The 12875-nt window shown below is 39.2% G+C and overlaps 1 long non-coding RNA gene across 5 annotated transcripts in view; it reads right to left on the bottom strand.

Moving 5' to 3' along the window:
* The window catches only part of LOC120370680, a 61964-nt gene extending 57648 nt beyond the window's left edge, over positions 1 to 4316 (bottom strand). For all 5 annotated transcript variants that reach the window (XR_005583885.1, XR_005583884.1, XR_005583881.1 and 2 more), the window contains exon 1: positions 4239 to 4316. This is a non-coding gene — a long non-coding RNA (uncharacterized LOC120370680). The remainder of the gene's footprint in view (positions 1 to 4238) is intronic.
* Positions 4317 to 12875: the final 8559 nt, after the last annotated feature.

Here is a 12875-nt window from a genome sequence, read left to right as displayed (position 1 = left end):
AAAATACATTGACAGAAGTGAGATTACACAATGAAGCAGGGTATAGACTGGTGTTAGATGAGTGGCAGGAAAGGTGGTTATTACAGAGAAAAGACCAAATTCAAACAGGGTAAACTGAATGATCCAGGTAACTATGGGCTGGTTAGCGTGACATTGATCCCAAGCAACGTCCTGGAGAGGCTGATCTAGGATGCAATCAGTGGCAAAATTAATGTCAATCAACATGATTTTATGGAAAATAGGTATTGTCAAACCAACTGAATATCATTTTATGATGAGATCAGAAGTCTGATAAGGGTAACTGTGTTTACATAACATACCTAGGCTTTTATAAAGCATTTGATGTGGTCCCGCATGCCATTCTGATAAAAATTAGCGCTATGCAAAGGAAAGTGTATAATTCATATTAAATTGATTAAAAACATATTGGCCTGAAAACGAGTTGCAAATTAGGAAGCATCACCTTAATGGGAGTGTTTTTAGTAGTGTCCCACAGGGATCTGTTTTTGGTCCAGTGCTATTGACTATCTTTGTCAATGATCTGGAAAAACTATAAAATGATTGCTTGTGAAATTTGTAGGGAATACAAAAATTGGTGAAATGATAAATAATGATGATGAGGACAGGTCAGTTATACAGATCACTTGGGAAAAGGGGCTCATATGAGTTATATGACCTTGTAGTTGTCTGTATTAAATGCATCTATGAAGCAACAGAAAATGTATGTTATCCATTCAAGATGTGGGACTCTATTCTGGAATACATTGACCCTGTGTCACACTGTCTGGTATGGTTTACAACTGAGATTGCCAATCACAGGTCAGACTGTCAGAACCAGGGCAGACATACCACTAGTTTGGGGTATATTCTAGAATGAGATTTCACTAAGCCAACAACAACTGGGCGTTCATGTATTACTATATTAGTCTTACCATGGAGCCACAGACAGTCCCCTTCAGCTCTCCAGCCCCTCTTTACCACCCAGACAAACTGGACTTCATGATAAACAGTTATTAAAACCAAAAATCGCCTCACATTAGGTTACTCCCACCCCCAAAGGGTCGGTCAATTACCCCAGGTCAACGGATACTCTGGATCTCATACCGAATATAACACTGACAGCCAATTTCTTTATTAAACTAACAAAAGGTTTATTAGCTAAGGAAAAGAAATGAGTTACTGAGAGGTTAAAGCAGGTAAAATACATTAACAGGTGAGTCAAAATTTGTAAATCCAATAGGATAGCAGAGAAGTAATAATCTGCTAGTTTTTCATAAATCTTACAGGATTACCTAGAATAGCTCTAGGGATCTCTGTCCAATTGCTCAGTATTCCAGCCTGTCAGAATTCATCAGTCCAGAGATACAGGATCACTCTCTGGATCCGTTCTTGTAATGGTCTTCCCCGGAAGACAATCTGGCAAGCCCATCATAGCATGGGATTTTCCTCTGTTGACTAAAGGGAGACTGGGTCTGGGGATTTCCCATTGTCAAAAACAGTGACCCGTGCTTTGAGGTTAGTGTGCTTCCTCATTTACAGATCTAAGGCTCCAATCCCGTTAGATGGTCATTTCTATTACAAATACGTACATAATGCATTTAGTTACCGCAATCCAAACAATCTTGCATTAGTTCATGAAGTTTAAGCATCAGGTAAATACACATTTGCTATAGGTATCAGAGGGGTAGCCGTGTTAGTCTGGATCTGTAAAAGCAGCAAAAAGTCCTGTGGCACCTTATAGACTAACAGATGTTTTGGAGCATGAGCTTTCGTGGGTGAATATCCACTTCATCCGATGCATGCATATTTGCTATAGGGTTAATTAAGTACAGGGTATCCCTAAGATAGCTACATGTAATGTGATAGCATACAACAGAATACTGATAGGGTGAAAACAATACCATCAACATCTCCTTTTGATCTATTCTAACAAGTGAATTGGCTTGAATTTACTATGACCTTTTAGCATTCCTTTGGCATTCACGCACAAGTGAATTGCCCGATTGCTCTGGCCTCAGCTGACAATCTGCTAGACAGCATGACACCCTGCACATGAGTTAGGGGTAATCATAGACAAACTGAACATGAGCTCCCAGTGTAATGCTGTAGCTAAGGGGGCAAACATGATCTTTCAATGTATAAGCAAGGAAATGCCTAGTAAGAGAAAGGAGGTGGCATTATCTGTACATACAGCATTAGTGACACCATTCTGGAATACTGTGTCCAGTTCTGGTGTCCACATTTTAAAAGGGACATTGAAAAATTGGAAAGGGTTTAAGGAAAGTGCTACAGGAATGATTAGAATTCTGGAAGACATGCCTTCTACTGAGTCTTAAGACTATCAGTGTATTTCATTTATTCAAAAGAAGGCTGAGAGATGACTTGATCCCCATATTGATACTTATAGACTAATGAGATTCTGACCGAGGGCTTTTTAATCTAGCAGAAAAAGGCATAATAAGATCCAATGGCTGAGAGCTGAAGCTAGACAAATTCATACTAGAAATAAGAAATTCAGCAATGATGGCAATTAATTATTGGAACAATTTACACAGGGACAGGATGGATTTTCCATCATTTGAAGCCTTTAAATCAAGACTGGATATGTTTCTAAAAAAAATGTATCACTCAAACAGAAGTTATGGAATGGATATAAAAATTATTAGATGATTTTCTAAGGCCACTACTATGCAGGAGGTCAGACTTGATGACCTAGTCATGATAAAATCCATGACAATCAAAGATAACAAGAATATTAAAAGGAGTCAGTGCAAAAGTGGAGATACTTTGAGAGGTTTAAAAAACCCTCTCCTTATCTTTTAATGGACATCTGCTTCTCTACTAAGGCACTTAAGTAAATATCCTGATTTTTAATTATGTCCAATTTTTCCTATGCCCCTTTAACCTTATATAGCCAACTGTATTGCTTGTGTATAGGACTGTATTTAATTATTCTCTCCCACTCTCTTACCTAATAAGTGCTAACACTGGAGGATGTGAAATCAGGAGCTTTAACAGCAACAAAAAAGGGGTATAAGAGAATAAAAGTTTTCCAGTGTATTAAGCCAGTTCTGCCAACCTAAGATAGCCTGTTTATGTCCACTGTTTAGATTGTAGATAAAAAAATAGTGGCAGATCAGTTAGAAATAGTAAGTAGTGTTCTGAAGCACCTAATTCCTAGAAGCCCCAGTCAAGGAGAAATCCCCATTGTGTTAAGCCCTCTATAAACAAAATTACCCAGAACATGAAAGTTGCAAAGTCAAGCACTCAAAAGTTAGGAAGTGCCAGAATTAAGGATGACTGTCACACCTTAATTTAGCCCCTGATGCATGTGTGTTGTGATATAGTCTTTAATTATATGATCACATACAATATTTTCTACTGCCTTATCCAGTGTGCAAGATGGATGGTGTTCAGGGAAGAAGTCATCTGTTAAATATTTCTTTTTATCCTCTTCATTTGAAGTGTGGCCCCATGCCTCATTTACTCCACGTTATTCAAACCCTGCTCTGAAAACAGAATTACTAGTTTCCTCATGAGATTTTCTATGGCAGTCATCACATGAGTATCTGAGTGCTTCACAAGCATTAATGAATTGATTTTCACACAGCCTCTGAAGGATGAGTGGGTATTATCCCCATCTTACAGATGGAGAATGTAGGCACAGAGATTAAGGTCAAAAGTATCTTCTTGTTTTGGGTACCCAATCAGAGATTCTAGGGGCTGATTTTTCAGAGTACTAGCATTATACAGCACTTTATATGTTCAAAGCAGAGCTCCCACCGACTTCAGTTGCAACTGTAAGGTATCAGCCACAGTGTCTCAAGTTGAGCACCCATAACATGAGGAGCACATGTCTGAGTTCATGCTGGTGACAGACACATTTGGAAGAATTTAAAGTGGTTGCATTTGGAACACTGGCAGGAATGAGCTCTATTTAATGCATCACAAACAGTATCCAGTCACCTTTAAACAATTGCTGAGGGATACAAAACTGCTTTAAACAATATATTCAGAGAAAAGCCCTTTAGCTTGGCCCCAGTTCCAGGTCCTCACCAGACACTACTAGAGGCTCCTTTGTGTCAAACAAAAGAAGAAATCCTCCTTTTCAGGAAGGCCTCTTTGCATTTAGATATGACCAAAACAAAGGATATAAAGCTCCAATGCCCCTGCACACCGTCTCTCGCCTGCAGCCTCCGTTGAGAGTACACACAAACTGATAAAACACTGCAACTTACCAGTAAAGGTGTAGGGCTTGGTTCTCAGATCATCCCAAGTTTCCTGGTGAAACAGAACAAGTTTTCTCTTGGCCGTCTTCCCTGCCTTTCAAAGGCCCACCCATAAGCCTCTCTATTAGCAATTCAGCACAGCTGCCTTTAGTCAATCAGGCTCTACACAGGTGTTCACTCAACTTCCTTGAGCTCAATTCCCTTGAAGATCCCTTTTTTCCCTAATAATTCAGCTAATATAGCCACCCCTCAAACTCTTCCCTTCTTAAGAAAATTGAGCCAAGGGTGCATCAGGTTGTAAAAGCCCTTTTGGGAGCTCCAAATGACCTGTACCACCCATCACAGGCTCAAAGAGGAACACCAGATTCAGCTTCTTATCACCAGGCTTTGAAGAAGTTCAGAAGAGAATCTAGTTCTGGAAGTCATCTTTGCAATTTGAATCTATTTTAATGAGATCCAATTAGACTTACCAGAGCCCACCCTCAGCCTACAGAGAAAGTTGGATTCACATCCAATTCTTGTCACTCAGGTTAATTTATGCCACAGAGCTTTTTGGTAACAAGCCAGAAATGTGAACCTCCTGTACTACCTGTATAATAAAGATAATCAATACTGATTCATTACCTTGTTTACTTGAACTCAGGACACTATGGCAAGCTCCATTAAGAATCAACCTTTACAGTTAGCAGTTATTCGCTATGCACCAACCTGGAGGGTGCTCACATGAGCTCTTTGCTAAGACACCCAATCTTTGAGCCCTGAAAAGGAGAATCTCACTTCTTGTTACAGCCACTCAGGGTACGTAAGGAATGCAACACACCAGGTCTGATCTCAACCATTGCTTCTATATTAACTTACCCAAGGTGGCCCCTCGGGACCAAGCAAAACTCCCCTTCCCAAATACATGTTTCGGGACACACCTACAATAAGGATCCTGAATCCCCAGGCTACAATAGTTCCCAGGCCTATAGCTGTTTTCCTTGCCAAGACAACCTTGGAAATATTGCCTAAAGTAAAACAATTAACAGGAATAAGCAGATAGACTCTATTTTTACAGCAAGAATCTCTCTGGAGCCTAAAGTACCCTCACCCAATTAAAAACATACACATTCTATATACAATGAGTCAGTTAACTTTGAGATATCTCCAAGAGAATAATTTAACTAATGGATGGATACTTTTGGAAGGGAAAAATGCAAACTATTTTTTTCTGCAGTGTTGGTTGGGGGGCAGGAAAAAAGAATATTGGATTGAGATCTTGATTTATTATTTCTTTTGGTGGGGAAAAGAGTATAGTTCTCTGTATGAGGTTAGGGCTGGGGAGGAGTTTTTAATAGCTATGGAATATTGCAAATATTGCCAGCTTTTATTATGCATTGTTTGTGTGATTGTAGCAGGGAAAAGCTCCAATCATGGACCAAGACCCCATTGTGTTAGGTGCTGTTCATATACAGAACAAATAGACAATCCCTACTTCAACGATTTTACAATCTAAGTATAAGATAAGAGACAACAGATGGATGCTGACAGATGGGGGAGTACAAGAAACAAGAAGGCTATACTGATTAGCATGTGGGCTCAGCCCACCAGCAGTCTAGCCATTGTCAAGTTCTATTTAGGCCTCAGAGCAAAGTAGAATTTTAAGGAGAGTTTTGAAGGAGGATAATCAGTTAGTTTTGCAGATGTGTGGGAAAATTCTCCCAAGTGTGAGGGGCAGCATGGGAGAAAGCACGAAGATGCTTGTCTGAAGATTTAACAAATGGACACTAGAACTAGGGTGACAAGCTGTCCCGATATTATCGGGACCATCTCGATATTAGGGGCTTGGTCTTATTTATACAACTAAAACCCCCGGCCTGAAAAAAAAAATGTGTCCTGATTTTTCACACTTGCTATCTGGTCACCCTAGATGGAACCTAACATCATGGGCTGAAAGGGAGGTGTTTTCAGTGAGTATCTAAAAGAACCTTGAGATCATAACCATGATCATGTGCTGCCATGTTCTCTGCTGATGCTCGACAATTATGTAAAACAAGTAATTAATCAATTGTTATCCTGGCCAGATCCTTAGCTAAGAGAAGCTACACAGAGAAGCAACTGAACTACACAGAGGTACCTCAACTGATGATTGACCCCTATTTCATATCTTACATTTTTAGTTAAAGAGAAAGAGAGAAAGAATTCCCTATGAAATTAGCTTTTTAACTAGGAAAATCCAATAAACTTCTCTCTGGTGTCTGACTGTGGACACACATAGCAGATGTTTGCCAATGAACAGTGTGCAGTCAACAAACCTCTAAATTACTGCTAAACATGTATAAATGGATATACATATGTATATCGTAGCAAGTCAGAAATGTTGCTACTATATCTAATCTATATCTATATCTATATATCTATATCTATATAAAACTCAAATACTGAGTACAACGAATATTGAAAATCTGTCTGTTTACCATCTGGTGATAGTAAAAGAAGCACAAGCCAAAATAATCCCTGGCTTCTTACTTAGACAGTCTAACCAACTAATTTCCTCCCAAACAATTTGGTTAAATTCTTTATCCCTGCAGTGATAGTAAGAACATACTTTTTCTTTTTAAAAATATGAGTGTGTTTGACTTTATGTTTCTATTAAGTAACGCTTTACAGATGCTAAATTACAATTGTGTGCTGAGGAAATACATGTGATGTCCTCATAAATGTCAAATGAATCCTTTATGATTGGCGCTGCTATAATGAATACCAAACAATTTCATTATAATTAGTGCTATTACAATGAATACCAAAGGAATTCACTATAATTAGCAGTAGTACACTGAATAGCAAATTTGCTCAAAATCAGAGACTGTGGAAGACTTTCTAAAAAAAAAAGTCTTAAATTTACCACGATTTAATACTATTTTATGGTGACAATGGTGAAAATAACAATCCATTGAGAGTGAAAGATTCTAAATAGCATGCCCCGTTTGTATCCTGAAAACTCATATCGGGACTAGCTTGTTGGACTACCCCATTGGAATATATACCCATGCAGAGGAGTAAGAACCCTTGAGTGTGGGCACAAAGTGCTACTGACTGCTTCCCCACAGGCAATAGGTAAATGGCAAGGGATAGGGAATAGGAGAAGCCTTGACTGCACCCCACGCTCCACTGCTCCATCAGAGCAGCTGAATTAGAGTGGTGGGTGGATAGTGATTCCTAATTTGCTGCTAATATAGGCCAGCAAAATACTATACTCCCCGCCTCCTCCAATCCAGCATACTCTTGGGGTATGTCTACACTACGGGATTATTCTGATTTTACATAAACTGGTTTTTTAAAACAGATTATATAATGTCGAGTGCACGTGGCCACACTAAACACATTATTTGATTTCGAGCGTTGCACTGTGGATCCGTAGCTATCCCTAGTCCCCACCCATTTCCCAATGCAAAACAGTGTCACAGTCCTTCCTCCCTGGTTTGTCACTGTCAACATGTGTACTGAATGCTGCTGACTGAACAGCAGCATTCATTTAAGTTTAAAGACCAGCTATAGCACCATCTGCAATTGGAAATTGGTAATGACATTTATCAGTCATTTGCAATTGGTGATGATGGTTTGCTGTCTGGGTTTTGTCTAAAAATAGAGTCAGTCCTGCCTAGAATATGGGGCAAGTGTACTAGAGAACCAGAGGGTCAGAGCCCGAAATGATGATGGTGCAACAACCCCACCTGTTCCTGGGCTGTGGCAGTGTCCCCATTTGTGTGATGAAGTAATAAAGAATGCAGGAATAAGAAACTTTGTGAGATAAAATGAGGGAATCTTCATTAGATGGAGCTCAGCCCCAGTTGCTATGATGAGGATTTTCAATTTGCATCAGCGCCGCACCACCCGTCTACCAGCATGCAGTAGACATATGGTGACAATGAAATTTGTCCCTTCAGGCTCAGCCAAGAATGCAAATGCTTTTCGGAGACTGCAGGGACTGTGGGATACCTGAGTCCCTGCTGTGGACTCTGTATCAGAGATTTTTCAAATGCTTTAACAGCGATCAGATCCAGTATCTCCCACGGTCCATGCTGGAGCTTTTTGGATTTGGGACTGCATCGCCACCCATGCTGATCAGAGCACAGGAAATGAAAGGCTTTTCCTGTCTACCTGGCCAGTGCATCCGAGTTCAGATTGCTTTATATTGATATAAAGGGCTTCGTTGTGTGGATGGGTGCAGGGTTAATTCGGTTTAACACTGCTAAATTCGGTTTAAACGCGTAGTGTAGACCAGGCCTTGGAGTGAAAGGAAAACAAAGAAGGAACTGTGTTTCAAACAGGTGTCTTTGAAGCACAATGACTCACATCCTGAAAGATATTTAGACTCCTAACTTCCATTTAAATCAATATCATTTAAATACCTTTGAGGCTCTGGGCCATTGTCTCTAAGATGATGCCACTCACGCACAACCCTTTATTAGGGCTGTGACTAAAAGGATAACCTAGCCCTTGGTGCGGCTAGGGTAAGTGTATTATCATGCTCACACAATACTGTACTGCTAATTCAACCCTTAAAAGAACATTGGTGGGAACTGGAAATCTGGTCAAGCAAATGAAGTTTTCAAAGAATATTTGTATGCAGCTTCCCATTCTGGAATGACTAACCTATGATTAAAAAACAATTTCTTATCTAGTTCTAACTGACAACAAGAATCTCCATCATCACTCATACGAGCTGCTAAAAAAAGTCTCTAGGAGCTTGGATTATAAGAAAACCCTTTAGAACGATATGGAAGCATGGGACCATCAAGGACAACTGACACATAACATTATTGACACATTTATTATTGTTTGACAAATACACCTAATTAGGTTTCTGGAAGAATTCTCCAGCCCCTCCCCATATCCATTTCTATGATGTTTGAGCTTTCCCTTTGCTTCGGTTCATTTTATTTTCCTGGAAAGGAACTGAAAGTGCTGTCCAACCAGCCATTAGTTTACCTACAGCAGAGAAATGATTGTCTGATTGTTCTGTTTAGTTATGGAAGCTATTCATTATTTGAAGCTATTTTTGCAATAGAAAATGGTCGAGTTCCAAAGTACCTGTGGCTGAAGTGACCCTTTCCTATAGACCCTGCAAATAATTAGACTCCTGTATACAGTGATCATCAATGCTTGTTTGGTTCACATGCTCCTATTTCGTTTCTTCTCTGCATACGTAATTATTAAGCTTTGTTCAGCCAATATTACAGAAAATTAAAAAAATATATATTGGATGCCTAGTATTCCCTGATATGAGATTTCAGAAGTTATAATGACAAGGAAATCCTAAGGACAAGTGGATTATAATAGGTGGTTTTGTTTTGTTTTGTTTTTTGTATGTATGCATTTCTCTCTTTATCAGCCCATTCACATGGACACATTGACACAAGGGAGATAGACAGATAAAAAAAATAAAGAAATACAGTGTATATTTACTAAAAAGACCCAACATAGGTGCTCTGTGCCACCTCTTTCCTTTAATACAACCTTCAAGTTTAAAAAGATTTAAATCCAACAGGGTAAATCTCAGGACACAAGATGATATCAACCATTTGTAGCATTTAATTTCAGAAAGGGAAACTACAGAAAAATGAGGAGGTTAGTGAAACCAAAGTTTAAAAGTACAGCACCAAAAGTAAAAACCCTGCAAGCTGCATGGAAACTTTTTAAAGACATCATAATAGAGGCTCAACTGAAATGTATACCCCAATTTAAAAAACATAGTAAGAGAACCAAAAAAGAGTTAAACAACAAAGTAAAAGAAGCAGTGAGTGGCAAAAAGGCATCCTTTAAAAAGTGGAAGATAAATCCTAATGAGGGAAATAGAAAAGGGCATAAACTCTGGCAAATGAAGTTTACAAATATAATTAGAAAGACCAAAAAAGAATTTGAAGAACAGCTAGCCAAAGACTCCAAAAGTAATTGCAAACAAAATGTTAAATACATCAGAAGCAGAAAGCCTGCTAAACAACTAGTGGGACCACTGGACAATCTAGATGCTAAAGGAGCACTCAAAAATGATAAGGCCACTGTGGAGAAACTAAATGAATTCTTTGCATTGGTCTTCACTGTTGAGGATGTGAAGGAGATTCCCAAATCTGAGCCATTCTTTTTTGGGTGACAGATCTGAGGAACTGTCCCAAATTGAGGTGTCGTTAGAGAAAATTTTGGAACAAATTGATAAAGTAAACAGTAATAAGTCACCTGGACCTGATAGTATTCACCCAAGAGTTCTGAAGGAACTCATATGTGAAATTGCAGGACTACTAAATGTCATCTATAACCTAACATTTAAATCAGCTTCTGTACCAAATGACTGGAGGATAGCTAATGTGAAGCCAATTTTTAAAAAAGGGATCCAGAGGTGACCCTGGCAACTACAGGCCAGTAAGCCTCACTTCAGTATCGGGCAAATTGGTTGAAACTATCATAAAGAGCAAAATTGTCAGACACATAGATGAACATAATTGTTAGGAAATAATCAACATGGTTTTTGTAAAGGGAAATCATGCCTCACTAATCTACTAGAATACATATACAATGATGGGGTCTAAATTTGCTGTTACCACTCAAGAAAGAGATCTGGAGTCATTGTGAATAGTTCTCTGAAATCATCCACTCAATGTGCAGTGGCAATCAAAAAAGCGAACAGAATATTGGGAATCATCAAGAAGGGGATAGATAATAAGACAGAAAATATCATATTGCCTTTATATAAATCCATTGTACGCTCACACCTTGAATACTGGGTACAGATGTGGTCATCTCATCTCAAAAAAGATATATTGGATTTGGAAAAGGTTCAGAAAAGAGCAACAAAAATGATGAGGGTTATGGAACAGCTTCCGTATGAGGAGAGATTAATAAAACCTGGACTTTTCAGTTTGGAAAAGAGGCGACTAAGGGGGGATATGATAGAGGTCTACAAAATCATGAGTGGTATAGATAAAGTAAATAAGGAAGTGTTATTTACTCCTTCCTATAATGCAAGAACAAGGGGCCACCAAATGAAATTAATAGTAAAGTATTTTTTCATGCAACGCATTGTCAACCTCTGGAACTCCTTGCCAGAGGGTGTTGTGAAGGCCAATACTATAACAGGGTTCAAAGGGGAGCTAAATAGATTCATGGAAGATTGGTCCATCAATGGCTATTAGCCAGGATGGGCAGGAATGGTGTCCCTAGCCTCTGTTTGCCAGAAGCTGGGATTGGGTGATAGGGCATGGATCACTTGATGGTAACCTGTCTGTTCATTCCCTCTGGGGCACCTGGCATTGGCCACTGTCAGAGGACAGGATAATGGCCTTGATAGACCTTTGGTCTGACCCAGTATTGCCGTTCTTATGTTCTTAACCCTAAAAATGGCCCACTGATATGGCCTTAATTAAGGTAGCATATTGGAGACAGGGATGTGATATGAGACAAGAAAAGAATCCTACAAGGAGTGGATTGAATAGGCAGGCCCCTTTTAAATTTACTTTTACCAAACAGAAGAATGATTTCTGCCCTGTCTCATGTACTCACAATTCCCATGGGCTTCATTGTATGTTTCTGAGGCATGATTTTCACCCAAGATGGCATATTAATGTTATCAGTCAGTTCAGTCCAAAAACCATATGTAAAGGACACTGAAATAGTATATGGGTCAAGGTACCTGTTTTTTTACCAGAAAGTCAACATCTGCAATCATGACATTTTGCCAAAACCCTCAGTAGGGAGTAGTGCAGAATTCGTCTAGTACAGCAGGAGCCTGGTGTTGTGTTGAGATGCAGACAGGAGCAAGGAGCACACTCAGACACCTGTAGTTTCACCTAGGTAGGAACTTTGATACAGACATCGCAGAAGAGCTATAGATGGTCAGAATGTCTTTTAGGTGGAATAAAACCTTCCAGATTAACCCTTTAATTGCCTGCCAGCACAGTTTGGAGGCAAAATCCCTCTCCCTAATCCCCCACGGACAAGAAGAATATGCATATTGCACAGTCCCTTAAAAAGCTGCAACTTGGTCTCCTAAGCCGTTGCCTATCTTCCCATCTTTAGCTGCCCCCTTTGGGATCTTATTGGCCTCCAAGAGAGCATAGGGACTATATATTATCCCAGTTCCTTGCACACGGTGCACAAAGTAGAAAATTACACTTATGGCTTCTGTCTCCTGTGGGACAGAGACCATGTTTGTACTTACGTATTGTGTAGAGCGCACTATCAGCAATTAATAAATAATATTTATCATCTACAGGAGAAGATAATGCTTGTATTAGCCACCGTTACTTGTGTCAAAATAGGAAATTAAAGCATCTTGGGTATCATCTTGACCAAATGAATTCAGGCCAAATACTATCTCTACTGATAGCTGGGGGAGCTATAGTGTAGTTAATACAGCACAATTGAATATCCTGCCACAAAATGAAAAATAAACCACACGGAACAAACAAGAAAATGACATCCCATCTGCTAAATTAATTGGAGTTTACAAAATCCAGATCTTAAGGTTTCATTATGTCATAAAAAATTAACTAATAAATAGCCTGTGTATCTCTTGATAGAACATCAGAGGAAATGGAGGGTTTATAGAATATGCAGACCATAAATTATTTGCTGCATTAGACCCATCTTGTTAGAATCTAGCCTCATTCA

The sequence above is a fragment of the Mauremys reevesii genome, linkage group 1 (assembly GCF_016161935.1).
Source record: "Mauremys reevesii isolate NIE-2019 linkage group 1, ASM1616193v1, whole genome shotgun sequence".
Lineage (NCBI taxonomy): Eukaryota > Metazoa > Chordata > Testudines > Geoemydidae > Mauremys > Mauremys reevesii.
The sequence above is the reverse complement of the archived record's forward strand: the minus strand, read 5'-3'. Positions and strand labels throughout refer to the sequence as shown.